Source organism: Crocodylus siamensis, chromosome 7 (genome assembly GCF_052110815.1).
Source record: "Crocodylus siamensis isolate JL-2025a chromosome 7, ASM5211081v1, whole genome shotgun sequence".
Classification (NCBI taxonomy): Eukaryota; Metazoa; Chordata; order Crocodylia; family Crocodylidae; genus Crocodylus; species Crocodylus siamensis.
Genome location: NC_143401.1, coordinates 56,605,204 through 56,620,056, shown reverse-complemented (window position 1 = coordinate 56,620,056; position 14,853 = coordinate 56,605,204). Strand labels below are relative to the sequence as shown.

At 43.6% G+C, this 14,853-nt stretch overlaps 1 protein-coding gene and 1 long non-coding RNA gene across 4 annotated transcripts in view; one reads left to right on the top strand and one right to left on the bottom strand.

The window, feature by feature from the left end:
- Positions 1-14,853, top strand: part of PALD1 (phosphatase domain containing paladin 1) — a 199,068-nt gene that overhangs the window by 110,643 nt on the left and 73,572 nt on the right. The window lies entirely within an intron of this gene.
- LOC149859836 (uncharacterized) overlaps positions 10,964-14,853 on the bottom strand; it is a 102,240-nt gene continuing 98,350 nt past the window's right edge. Inside the window, exon 3 of the long non-coding RNA XR_016443495.1 lies at positions 10,964-11,160. This is a non-coding gene — a long non-coding RNA (uncharacterized LOC149859836). The remainder of the gene's footprint in view (positions 11,161-14,853) is intronic.

Sequence of the window (14,853 nt, the reverse complement as noted above, 5' to 3'; positions counted from 1 at the left end):
AGGAGCTGAAGGCTGCTTAAGGAACCTAGTCACAGTACACTGCATATGGAGTATTACTTGTGCCATCTCTGGAAAAAGCATAAAAATGGAGTCATAAATTTATGGATAAGTTTAGAAACAAGTGCAGCAAATAGCAGTTTGTTGTGCACAGATGGGGACGCTTTTGTCAGTCTTTAAGAAATGTTGTCTGGATAGATGGGCCCAAAATTAGCCAATTGATAACTACTTTGCATTTTTCCTTTATAACCCTGTCTAAGGAAAAATGAACTCTTTCTCCCACCACCTACCAAAACTCTTGCATGATGAAAATTCAAATTACTTCATTACCAGGTAACTGAGTTACAAAAGCCCCTGAGTTTTCTTCCTACTTCCTGGCTTGTTTGACTGTTACATAGGCCTCTCCACCCATGTTCTACCCTCCTGGGCAGGAAAGAGATGGGTGAATTCCAGTGCATCTTAGAAAATAACTTCTCCAACAGAACTTTACTGCCACCGGATTTGTGCTCTTTTTTTAGTCAATAGAACAGAACCTTTTCTAATAGCTGGGTGTTACTGTTATCCAGCTGGTCAGGTGCAGTTGGAGGGGAGGGGATGCCAGTTGCTGCCATATCATCACTGGTTCCAGGTTAATGGAAGGTTTTGTGGTGGAATAATGATGGATAGTAGAACTGTAATAAAATAACTTCTTCATTAGATATTTTTACAAGCTCTGGGGGTATTTTTTTGTGCTGAAAAATATAAGCCAAAATTTGAAAGGGTTTTTGCCAAGTTGGCTATTCCCCAAATTGGACTTGTGTTAAAATATGAACTTCTAAATGTAATTTAAAAAATGAATTGCTTATTTTGAAGATATTTTTTATATGCTGTCTGTTCATAACAAGGGAAAAGCCATGTGTTTTATTCCCGCATTTGATACTACAGTAACAATTAACTATGTTCTCAGAAGTGTGCTGATGTAATCCATGTGGTGAGCACACAAGCAAGAAAGTAGACGTGAAAAGCACAGGAGATCTAAGCTCACTAAGGAACATGTTGGTGGGGAGGAGCAAGCCCAAAACAGGAGGGCTGATTCTTGCCCTGTGGGGTGGGGACAGAAATTACACACAAACTGGTATAAGTGGTTGGAAACCAGTTCAAATCTGCCACACAACAGAAGTTCAGTGGACATGAACTGCTTTCAAAATGACTGAACCTGGTTTAAGATAAACTTGGATGGATGCAGTATCAGACTTCTCTGACTTAGATTAAATCAGTTTATTGAACTTCTGTCTTGGATCCCATCCAGATTCAAGCTGTCTATTCTAACAGAGCAGGGAGGCATGCTTTAGTGCCCCCTGACTTCTGGCCTGGGACACCGCAGGCATGTGGATGCATTTTTGGAATCAAAAGTGACTGTCTGTTCACTTGCTTACTGGTTCAATCTATGCAGTTTAGACTAACCTGTGAAGACTGAACTGATTCAGTCTCAGGCTTTTTGACTATTTGTATTTAGTCATGGAGACACAAAGCTGAAAATGGTTTTTTAAAATGTTTACTAGTAGCTCTGCTTTTCAGATTTGTGCGGGCTAGATAAGTTCCTTCCCTAACTGCAGTCTGGGTGCTCAGGGCTTTGGCTTTTGAGTCTTGCAGCTTTTTCATATTAACATGAAATGTAAATACAGGAAAGGGGACATAAGCTCTGTGTTCTTGCAGGTAGTTTTGTCCCTAGCCTAGTGAAAGAGTCCTTTCCAGTGACCTCAGATTAACCCTGTTCCATGTGGTGTTTTTGAAAAGGGAAAGCAGAAACCTTCCCAAATAACAAGTCTGCCTCCAGGCATTAAAGGAAAACAGCCAGGTAGGTTAGGCTCTGAGTAGGTTCAGAGTATTACATACTCTTTGAGTTATAATTTAATATTGATTAGAAATAGTCTCATGATTCAGTGAAAAATGAAAATTAAAGAGAGGCTCTGAAAAGTGAGTTTGGGATGTCAGTGGTCCCCTGTAGCATTTGCTGTTCACACACTGCTGCAGAGCTTTTCTGCATGAAAATTAGAAACTGAAAATCTGTGGAAACAAAAATGAAATTGACTCATTTATGTTCCCTTATCCAGATGATTGAAATACTAAAAAGCAAAGAAACAGCCAAGTGACAGAAGCAAATTTATACAATTATTCCCCCCCTTTCTTCTTTTTAATTTATCAAAAATACTCTTAGAAATGCAAGTAAAGACATTTAATAAATTAGCAAGCTAGTTTCTCTTCCACAAACTTACCAGCTGTCCATAAATGTATGGACAGTCTGTAAATAATGAGGCTAAACATGCTTGTCCATAAAGTCTGTTTAAAAAAAAAAAAAAAAAAAAGAGCCATCTGTAAAGACACTAAACAATGGGAGCTGATTAAAGTTCTCTGTCAGAAATGAAGCTGGAGTTAAGTGTTGAAAGACTTAACAGAACAGAGGAGTGCCACTTGGCATGTGAGTGGGAGCACAGCACTCGGCAGTAAGCTCTTTCAAGTCCTTGTAGCTCATGACAGTTTACCGAGCCTCCTGGCCTAGTTTATGTGCTACTCCTGCTGGGTCCTGTTATTTGCCTGTAACCATGCTGGGCTGCAGGTAGGTAGACGGTCCTTCTTTAGGGGGTCCATGCCAGAACAGGGGTGGGGACAGGACTGGCAGAGGTAAGGCTGGGGGAGCATCCATTTGTGGGGATCAGTAGGGGACACAGGACAGGACAGGACAATGTTTCATAGTTTCATAGTTTGTAGGGTCGGAAGGGACCTGAGCAGATCATCTAGTCCGACCCCCTGCCATGCCAGGAAAGAATACTGGGGTCAAATGACCCCAGCAAGATGTTCATCTAACCTCCTCTTCAACACCCCCAGGGTAGGAGCCTGCACCACTTCTCTTGGAAGCTGGTTCCAGACCCTAGCTGCCCTGACTGTGAAGTAGCACCTCCTGATATCTAACCTAAATCTACCCTCTGCCAGCTTGTGACCATTATTCCTGGTCACTCCTGGCCGTGCTCAGGGAAACAGTGACTTCCCCAATGCCTGCTGATCCCCCCTGACTAGTTTATAACAGGCCACAAGATCCCCCCTCAGCCTTCTCTTTTGGAGGCTGAACAGGTTCAGGTCCCGCAGCCTGTCCTCATAGGACCTGCCCTGCTGTCCCCGATCATACGAGTGGCCCTCCTCTGGACCCTCTCCATGCTGTTGACATCCCTCTTGAAGTGCGGCGCCCAGAATTGGACGCAATACTCCAGCTGCGGCCTGACCAGTGCCACATAGAGGGGGAGGATCACCTCCTTGGACCTGCTTGAGATGCATCTGTGGATGCATGCCAAGGTGCGGTTGGCCTTCCTGACTGCGTCTCCACACTGCTGGCCCATGTTCATCTTGGAGTCAATGATGACCCCCAGATCCCTTTCCGCCTCCGTGCTGACAAGAGGGGAGTTCCCTAACCTGTAGGTATGGTGCCGGTTGTTCCTCCTGAGGTGCATCACCTTGCACTTGTCTGTGTTGAAACCCATCCTATTCTCATCCGCCCACCCTTGTAACCTGTCAAGGTCTGATTGTAGCCTGTTGCATCCTTCCAATGTACCCACGTCCCCCCACATCTTAGTGTCATCAGCAAATTTGAACAGGGTGCTTTTTACCCCCTCATCCAAATCGCTGATGAAGATGTAGAACAGTGCGGGCCCGAGGACCGAGCCCTGCGGAACCCCACTGCCCACGTCCTTCCAGGTTGAGAAGGACCCATCCACTACCACCCTCTGGGTGCGGCCCTCCAGCCAGCTGGTGACCCATTTGACTGTGTGGGTGTCTACACCACAGCCCCCCAGTTTCTTAATGAGAATGGGGTGAGAGACAGTGTCGAAAGCCTTCCGGAAGTCCAGGAAGACTATATCCACTGCAACCCCTGTGTCTAACGATCTGGTGATCTGATCGTAAAAGGCCACCAGGTTGGTCTGACAGGACCTTCCACTGATGAACTCATGTTGGTTGCCCCTAAGCATGCAGTCTCCTGCTGGCCCCTCCTGGATGTGTGCCAGCATAATTTTCTCGAACAGCTTGCCTAGGATCGAGGTGAGACTAACTGGCCTATAGTTTCCCGGGTCCTGCTTCTTGCCTTTTTTGAAGATGGGGACCACGTTGGCCCTCTTCCAGTCCTCCGGTACCTCACCAGAGCACCACGAGTGCTCATAAAGTTGTGCCAGGGGACTTGCAATGACCTCGGCCAGTTCCTTTAGAACTCTAGGGTGGAGATCATCCAGGCCGGCTGACTTGAATATGTCCAACCCCTCCAGAAGCTCCCTAACTAAATGCTCGCTAACCCGTGGCCCAGGTGTGCCTCCCCCGGGGCCCGAGGGGGGCCCAGCAGGGAGGTGGCTGTTCTGGTCCCTACTTAGGAAGACGGAGGCAAAGAAATAGTTAAACATGTTAGCTTTGCCGTCTGGTGTGACGACCAAGTTACCCATGTTGTCCTGCAAGTGTCCCACATTACCCGGGACCTTCTTTTTACCCCCTATATATTTAAAAAAAGACTTCTTATTGTCCTTAATCTGGGAAGCTAGTCCCAGTTCCATCTCTGCCTTGGCCTTCCTAACTGCCCCCCTACATCCCCGAGCAACTACAGAATAGTCCTCCCTGGTGATGACCCCTTCTTTCCACTGGGTATAAGCCTCCTTTTTAGCAAGGAGACATTCCCGGATGCTTTTGGTGAGCCACAGATGCTTGTGTGCTCTCCTGCTCCCTTTGATCCTCGTTGGGATTACCTTCCTTTGGGCTTGGAGGATCGTCTCCTTAAGGAGCGACCACTGTCCTTGGATACTTGGCTCCCCTCCCCCCCGGGACCTCAGCGCTTCTCCAACTATCCTCCTTAGCTCATTGAAGTCTGCCCTCCTAAAATCTAGGGCCGCTGCCTTACTGCATGCCTTTGCCACCTTGCGCTGGATGGTGAATTCCAGCAGGTGATGATTGCTGTTGCCCAGGTGGTCGAGCACCCGCAGCCCCCTCACTAGGTCATCACCCGTGGCCAGCACTAGGTCCAACAAGGCGTCCCCCTGGTGGGGCTGTGCACCTCCTGGGTTAGATGGAGGTCCTGCACTCTGGCCAAGAACCTGTGGGAGCGTTCAGACCTGGCTGACTGCTCTTCCCAGCAGATGTCCGGGAAATTCAGGTCCCCCATGACAACCACATCCTTAGCCTTCACTACCTCTGTGAGCTGACCCAAGAATTCCTGGTCAAGCTCTTCTCCCTGGTTGGGAGGTCTGTAGTAGACTCCCACCGTTAAGTCCCTTTCCCCTCAACTGCCTTGTACTCTAACCCAAAGCACTTCAGAGTGCCCCTCCCCTGGCTCCTTGCTAATTAACGAGGATGTGTATTCCTCCTTAATAAGGATGTGTATTCCTCCTTAATATGAATGTGAAACAGAGATTGGCAAAATATGACCTGCAGTAGGTTCCTCAGTCCCCCTGGACAGAACACTCTTGTCCTGTGCCAGCCTGCAGCTTGTCCTGGGATGCTTGCACAGTGGCAGCAGCCCCCACCCAGCCTTGCTGGCTCAGCAGGAGGCAGATCAGTGTGGGGTTAGCAGCAGCAGCGGGAGCCTCAGTGAGGGTGCTGCATTTGGGACTGGGGGCAGGACCAGGGGTGGGCCTCCATGGAGACTGCACAGCTGGACAGCGGGGTTGAGGGCTGGTCTTCATGGGAGTTTTGGTGATTGTGTGTTGATGGAGAGGAAGGTACTGACCTGGCCTGTGTCAGTTTGCCAAAACAGCCTCTGTGGCCCTCAGGCCCAAATAATTGCTCACCCCTGGTGTAAAACCATTGCTGCAGTTAAGCAGGGTTGCCAGTCCAGAAATTCTTCTCTCTCCCCCCCCCCCGGTAACTTATAAACTTTTTACTGACAGCCAAACTCTTTTACTAGGGTTGGTGTTTACCCCTAAATTTGAACATGGCCCTTGTTCAGGGTCTGGCAGAAGGATTACATTTTCATTATGTAAAACATACATCAGTAAAAAAAAAAAAACTTCGGCCATCAGTAAAAAGCTTTTTGAATTGTCAGTAATAACAAAACAAAACAAAGTCTTGCTCTGGCAACTCTGCTCTTCCAGCTCCTTCTCTTTTTGCCCAGTTCTGTTACTGCCCAGGCTCCTGTATCAGGCACTGAAGTGTATTGCATAATGATGTATTTGGACTTTGAACTGCAGTTGTCTCACACAAGGACCAGAAAGATTTGGGCTGAGGCTGGAATGCAGTTTTCAGCAGAGCAGTATGTTTTATTCACTGAAATAAATGGGTTCCAGGCTGTGGAGGAAAAGCCCCGCCCTTGCCTAATATAAAAATGTTGTAGATGTTTTGGTTTGTCTTTTACGTGAGCCCAGGTGCCCTTTAAATTACCTACCAAAACCAAGCTACAGTCTCTGAGCCTTCCCACAATATTGGCACAAAGCTCCCCTTTTCAGCTCTGCAGGTCAGGGAGAGGCTAAGGGGAAGTACAAGTCCATGCTTCAAACTTTATTTGCTTAAAAATATTCCCAAAGGGGCAGGTTGGCGCTATTGTTACCTCCATCCTTCTTTTGCTAACTCTGCCCTTACCTAAACCCTCAATCACAGGGATGTCAGGTCTCTTCCCTCCCCCTTCCCCTTGCATCCTTTTAAACTGGTATCAGTGACCTGATCATAGCCAGATGTGGCCCCTTCAACCCTGCTAAAGTGCCTGCCACAGACTCTGGATACAAAACAATGGGGCTTTATCCCTCTTCTTTCTCTTGGTCTCGTGCACACACACTCTCTTTCTGTGGCTGCCAGACTGATAGGTTTATTTAACTGGGGCCTGTGTTCTTGCAGCTGTGGAGCCTCCTTCCCCACATGCTGCTTCTCTTCAACCAAAGTCAGCCTTATACCTTTGGCAGGGAAAGGGGGCTGACAAGGAGCGATGGAAATGCTAGGCTGTAATAAGAATTTGTTCAGGGTGATATGAATGTGGGAAAGGAAATTTGTGAAACAAGGAATAAGTCAATAAAAGGATATTGTTAAGCTGTAGGTCCTATATTGTTTAAAACAAATAGTCGGGCCTTTCTGGAGCTCTGAACATGTTCACAATAATTCAGATTCCAAGGTTCACAGCAGAAAACATGACAATAGTAGTAGTAGCAGCTGGAGTAATTATCCATCCATCTGCAACCTACCAAGCAGAAATTATGCACATGCTCATTATTCAAGTCTGTTTGGTTTGAAGCATTATATGCTATTTCTCCCTAAGACATCTATGTAATGTACAGGTAGTTTTGGCATTATAGAGTGGACTGTTTACTTATTCTTTCTTATATATTACCTATATGTTCAGGAAGAAGGGAGGGGATGTCAGGAACATCCACCCACCCAGCCACGATAGCCATATCTAGCTATGACAATTTGAGAAGCTGATTTTAATACTGCTTCAACTCTTATTTCAAAGGGCCAGTCTTTTTTGAGAACACATGTATATGCTCTGAATAAAATCAGCACCAGTAACTTGGCAGTTAGGAGACAGCCTACAATAATGAGCCAAATGTCTGTATATAACAAAACATAAGCAGCTGCAAGCCTACAAACAACTTTGTGTATGGCAGATTTGGAAATGTTGTAGAGTTTTGCACCCCAATATAGAAACGCATTAGACATGATGCCATTTTTTTTTAAGTACAACATTGTTAAACTTGAAAACTTTTTTTCTTGATTACTTAACAAGAATGCTAGGAAAATGTAAGTAGCTCAACCTAAAAATCCAAACCAAACCAAACGATCTCCACCTAAAACAAAAATCCCCCACATGCTATATCTGCATATTTGTTTATTTTTGTTCTTGTATACATGCATTCATTCCTCATAGGTTATGCCCCTGTATTTGGTTCTCAAGATATGCTGTATGCATTCACAGTAATTGAAGTATCTGTTTGATGGCTAGATAGAAGTAAGAATGAACAAGTAGCAGAGATGCTGAAGTTGGAGATCAAATGCACTATTAGATTATAAATCTATGGAAAATTCGCTTCCCATCAATGTGATCTGAATTTTTCCTGACAGCTTGAGGCCTGCTCGTCTGATTTCATTCCAGATCTCCAAGTCATATGACTAGTTGTAAAGGTGTCCTTGATACAGAAAAGTCTCTGAGCTCCTTGAAGTGAGAAACAAAACAGAGTTCAATATTTGGCTCTGGGTTGTGCTGTCCACCACCCTGACCTCATCATGATTGGTGTGCACAAAATCCCTAGTTGCCCTCTGTTCTGTATGCCAACTCTGGCATGAGCTGATGTGGTGCTGAAAGTTAAATGTCTCTGAGCAGTAAGAAGCTCAAAGAGCTGAATTGAGTGACTCAGTTGAAACAAGCTACTGGAAGCACGGAAGGGTTTAGTTTTACTTCTTCTTTGCACTCTGAACAGAAGACTACTTTTCCCTGCATTTATTCAGATTTTTCATAAACAAGGTGTGAAACGATTGCTTACTCCTTCTTGGATCCAGGTTGCACAGCATTTGCCTTCTAACAATGGCCTTTGTTTACCGAGGGTATCAGGACTTCTTCCTTAAAAACAGAAGCGCCAGAAAGAATGGAATTTGAATTTGGCCCATGGAACTTCCATGCTGCTAGTTAGTCCATTGATGGAACACCTTTGTAGCACAAGACTCCTGTAGGATCTTTAGTAAAATATTAATGGCAAAAGGTATGCTTTTCTTTCTTCCATTTTGCTTTTACTTTTTCAATTCCTTCCGGTGCATGAACTTTTGCCAAGATCAATATTTTTAACTCTGAACTGCTGCAGAGACAGATCAAGAATTTATTTGGCTGGGATACCACCTGCTATTGAATAGGGCTCTCAGCAGGTGAGTGCAATTCCCAATGACATGTGAATCTGAGAGAGCTTACTTTACCCTATTTTTACTATTGCAAGGGTGGAATTACTATGTTACTTTGCATAGAAGGTTCACTTAGTTTTTAAACAGGCCTTAAAATGAAGAGTGTGGAATACCTGCTGCATTTTAATTAAAGCTTCCCTTAAATAGAAAGTTTATTTAAAATATACCCACAACTTTGAGTGTCAGGCCCTTTCTGGAATCCATTGGGGGATATCTTTGCTTATAGCAGTGTTTAAAACCACTGGCTATGTGTTGTTTGTGGTGTTTTATTTTTGTTTTTCTTTTGCTTTGTTTTTAAGTCCTCACAAGCCAGGAAGATATTTCCCAGGCAAGCTGGCCCACATTGGAACAGTTTGTTCTGTTGAGGGCCTACTCAGAAGTGTAGGACTGCATGCTTTTTCAAAGTTGCGCGCCATGAAGCTGAAGGCCTGGGATATCTCTTCCCCCCACTCCTTTACATCTAGTATTAATTGTTATTAGTAGAGTCTGTTTAAGTGATGGTACTGTTAAAATACACAACATAGACCCTATTTAATGGTGTGGAATGGGATTGTATTTATGAAAGGAAAAAGTCTTATTCAGAACCTCTTTTAATTTCTTGTTTTTCTAAACATGGATTGGGAATTTTCTGTATTTAAAAGGAAAATGATTTAGCTTGAAAATACTTTTAATGTGTTTAATATATGAATACCCAGTTTTTTACTTAAAAGCAGAGATTAATTTCCTTCCTCTTCCTCCTTGTTTTAAAGCAGAAGAATGCTCAGGTTCACAATGGTGACTGGCCTATCCCGTGGTGGCCCCAGTACTGAGATGCTCTGAAGGTGGCATAAAGCATACTTTCCTTTTTTGTGCATTGTAGTATGTGCTCCGTGACTGCAGCTTAGGATCTGAACCATAGGTTTGGCGGGCAAATTGCTGTATGGGATTCGACAACATGATAGAACCCCTACTACCTGCCAACCCTGATGCTCCCCCTGCTATATCACCACTGGAAAAACATTCCAGATTTTTAAATTTCAGAAATCTCCTGTTGTGCAGAAGGCCTTGGTGTGATACAAATCAACCCTGATGTTCAACTGTTCAACCAGTTGCTTTCTTGATTTCCCATCATGCTGTCACAGGACAGGGCAAAATCTATTAAAGGTGCTCATGGACTATACCCAGCCTACCAAATCCTTCCAGCAGGAAGAGAGGCAGCTTGTTTAGGCAGTGTTTAGGATGGGAAAGCTTCTAGTCTATGAAGAAATTTTTTGAATGTTCTCACATGGCTTCTAATGCTAGTTTCAGAACATGATAAGAAGCAGCAACACCAATAATTAAATCTGCCTATATGACTGCAGCAAGGTTTGTACAGCTGCTTTCATTAGAGAGACCTGGAGTTTCATCCAGTGCAGTATCCAAATTTTGTGGTTATTAATCAGGATTGTGGTGTTGCTCTGTATTCCTTTGTTCCTTCTTCCCACCAAGAGCACATAGTCCCCTCCTACTGTGCAGGGTGGAAGTGCCATGTGGCATCAGTCCTTTCAGCAATGAGACAATTTTCTTCTATTCCACAGCTATAGATATACTGGCTGTTGCTCTATGGGAAGACTTTAAGCTGTTTCTCTAACAGGTGTGGCAGTGTCCTTGGGATGTGAATGTGTTTGGCTGGCCATGATTTGTGCTGAATTAGCCCATCTCCTCAGTGTCTCCTGATGGGTCATGTATAGGATCTTAATCTTTATGTAAGGCTTCACCCTTTTTCCTCCTCTTGTTGCCTCTTAAGATTGTTTTGGCTGAGTGGTTCTGTTTCTTACGGTTTGTCTGGAGTTAGGTAGTCAGGACAATTGGTGCTTAAACAAGAGGTAGTGCTGTTCTATTGATATATGAGTGAGTTGCTGTTTTATATTTATTTTTTGTAGGGCCAAGATGTATTAGGCACAGGAAAGAGAGAGCGCTGACAGTTGAATTGTATGTAGGGCAATATGTGACCAAATTTTACTTGCCTCATTGCTGGAGAAAGGTCCTTGCATTCTCAAGGCAGTTCTTAGGGACAGTTTGGGTGGGGAAGGAGTGGGGAAGTAGCGTATAGTCCAGTTCTGATTCTGTTAAACTCAATGACAAATCTTCCATCGACTCTTGTGACTTACTAGATTAATACTGTTAGTAATGAGTGGGTGTGAATGACTACAGTTGAGGACGTAAGGTCATAGTAGTAACCCCTGCTGAATTGCACTTTCTTGCCAGTGGCACTTTCTGTTGGCAGTGTGTAGCTGTGGGTTGGGGGTCCCCTCCCAAGTGCAGCTGCAATGAAATAGAGTTTTCCATTAACAACAGAGAACAATTGACTGGAAGAATAAAAACAAAACGTAATCATCAATAATGTTTCAGCTTCTTGTCAGTATGACTCTTGAAGCATGTAATTCTCTGGGCTGCCAATCAAAAGCCAGCCGCAGGAGCTGGACCCAGACTGCTGAATTTCTACCTGGACTGTTTGTATGTAGCTTTTTTAAGTCAGCAGGGCCAGATTAATCCTTTAGTGGGTCCTAGGCAAGTGGGCCACTACTTAATAGCATATATATTTTTTTTCAATTAATTATAATATGTAAAAATAAGCACAACTGGGCCCCTTCCTCACTTAAGGCCCTAGGCATGTGCTTAGTTTGCTTAGTGTTAATTCGGCCCTGGAAGTCAGTTTTCTACAGTGGGGGGTGATGAGAATGGAGGATCCATGTCGCTTCTACTTGATTTTATTACACTGTACCTTGATAGATCAGTGAGTAAAAAATGCATTGCTCATTTGTCCAGAGCTTGTTTTTTTGTTTGTTTTTTTGAGCAGCTGGGTCTGACCAAGGTAAAACTACAGCTTAGGCTGGATGAATCATTTCAATGAATGAGGGGTCTCTCTCTCTCTCATGCTTTTTTGGTTTCTCTTTTCTACAGCAAGTTATTTTTTATCCCTATGCTCTCCGAATTTAGTGGATTGCAGTTTACTACCTTTGCTATATTACTATATTTAATTCTTTCCCAGCCCATGGCAAGATCCATCTCTGCAACATGAGAAACCAAGATACTCTGATTTTTCATAATTGTACATGGATAATATGCATAACATTGACTTTGGGACAAACCTGGGATAAAATAATCTATAGTTTACCAAGGAGCATCAGAAGTTTTGTCTCATTTACTGAGGAGAAAGTTTGTGTGTTGTGCTCTTATATTTGGTTGCTGACTGCCAAAAAACAGACACATCAAAGGCCCATATATTCCATTTGTATTTCTTATATTGAAATATGACAGCCAGTGTTAACCTAGAGCAGTGGTTCTCAACCTTTTTAGATTCAAGGCAAACCTCGTTAGACTTGAGGCTTCTGTCAGAAAATGTCAGCTCTTAATTTTCACTTGTTTTTTGACTTCAGAAAAGTACTAGAGCAATTTTTCTGTTGCAAAGATCTCAGAAAGACCCCCAACAAGTCAGAATGTTTTTAACAGTATGGATTCCTATTTGAAGTCTCTGGGTTTATCTTATGAATCATGTTGGCCACCTAACTGTGCCACGGCACCTCAGTTGAGAATCACTGGTCTAGAGCCTGATTTATATCCAAACATATCTAGAGTGGCATTGTGATTTGGTAAAAGCCCATCTATAATTGTAAGGTGTCTTTACTGGTATGTGAACATTTGCAGAAGTCTGCGATATATGCAACATGTATATTAATAAAGTTCATTTTCAATACTGCAGACCTATAAATGCTAGCTAGTGATGTTGGTATTTCATTCTGAAACACCAGGAACCACATGGGATGGACCCATGTGTTTGAGAGGATACTCCATTACAGCAGAACACAGATGTGGGGTATTTTGGATCAGAAGCAAAGTAACTTTTTGAGGGTTATCTTCCTTTCCTTCTCCCAAAAGGAAGTCACAGAGCCAGCTTGTCCCCCTGCTTCCGTCAAAACAGAGTCTACAGGCATTCTTTCATGGGCACATGTCCCGTTTCTGTGTGAATGGGCGCTCAGCTGCCTCCACTGCACTAAGTGCTGCTTTGCAAATGCATACAGAGATTCAGACAAGTTCCTACCTTGAGTTGCTCACATCTTCTACCCGGCTGCACCTATTAGCTGTAATCCTACAGGCCCAGTCTGGTGAAAATGGGTTTCTTGAGGAGGGTTGACTTTTGAGAACACAAAGCAGGATGTCTGGATCCTGACTAATCATCACTGGGCACTCTGTCAGTAGACCAAGAGTGAGAAGGACCCATGTGTTCCCAGTGCTGCCATCACCAGCCTTCCCACTGCTTTTATGGCTTCTTGTTAGGGCACCATTCACCTGGCAGTGGCTTTTCTTACTTGAATGTCTCAATTGATGAACTACTAAAATATTTCAAATGGAAGAATGAAGTCAAGGAAAATCCTCTGCCTTCCTCAGCTGTAAATGTTTAATCTTCTTTCAAAAATTTCAAACCTTTCTGGCTGGGATGCTTTACAACTGTTAGTCCTAATGTAAACACCATGCCTGGCTTTCTGCCAAGTCAGGAAAACCTCAGGCATAGACACCAAAAGCCTTCCTATAGGTTTAAGTGCAGCATGTACTGGCAGCCTCTTCCCTATTACTTTGTTTCTCATCGTGCCAGATACTCCCAAAAATACAGAGAAGGGTCCCCTTTCTGCCAGATTATTTTTGAGCATTTCAGTGCTCTTAAATCTCTTATTTTCTTTTCCTTTCTTTCCAGATTTAAAGATGAGTTTTAGTGTTCCTTTAACAGAGGCACTGCTAGTATGGGCTAGAGCCAGGCATAGTGCAGGCATGTGTTGTGCTGGCTTCCTGCATAGCTCTGTTGGGACACCTCTCTCCATGCCTGTGCTGTTATGTAGTTGAGCAGACTTGAGTCATGCTGAACTGGCTGTTGCTTCTGCAGTCGTGCCATAGGCTATGTGGTTAGCTAAATCTAGAATCACTTTCTTTATGATGCTGAGGAGATTTGAGCTAGTTTCTTAAATGCATAGGCCTCATACACTTGCTTTGCTGAGTTAGACCTTGATCCTGAAGTTGTATCCCAAAAGGTGAGCCTTCCTGTGGCCTGTGTGGGACACCCTTGACTTGAATGGGACTTCACTCAGGTATAAGAATCTGTCTGCTGCATGGATCTAGCTGTAGGATTGGGGTCTAAATCAGTGTAATGAGATGCTGTCTGCTTACACTCTGAGGCTCCACAGTATCAGAAGAGTTCTGAAGAAGATTCCTTTTTCAGAAGATATATTAATTTCTGCTAATGAATATCACTGGAGTCCTAAGGTTGAAAGGGTTATTGGCCTGCCCCCCTGCATGAATGTAGAATGCACTGTTCCTAAACCATCTGTGTCAAATGCTTATCTGTACCTCATCTATTCTTCCGAGTCATAAAAGTCACAAAGAGTCTTTCAGCAGAGATGGATTTTACACATACAGGTCACCTTATGGAAATTTTTGGTGGGAAATCACGTGTATTAAATGTGAGATGTACTGAACAAATCACCTTTCAGTCACTCTTGTACAAGGTTGGCGTACACCTGTATTCCATGTGACCTGCACTGCTGAAATGTTTTGATGAAATTGTAGTGTTTATGATGAATGGCTAGCCTAACTGGTAAATAAGGCTAATGAGCTTGATCAGAGAACTTTGTCTGTAATGATAACAGATTCTTAAAAACGTATTTTCTTTAAATATCCCTCCCTGACATTGTCTCTCTGTTGGTTGTAAATATTGATTATCATTGCAAACTGATGGTGGACACAGTATTTCTTGAAACTGCACAAAAGCTACAGTAATGTTGTATAATAGAGGAATACAGAAAGTCTTGGAGGAAGTGAAAAGCAATGTATTTTTCTTGTTTGCTGCATGCTATACCTGACTATTCAGGCAGGGCATACTTTGGGGAGAAGCAGAATGCTTCTTTTCCAGAGAATCCCCAATGAGGTAGAAATCATTGTCTGCGATTTTTCATGACATATTCCAGG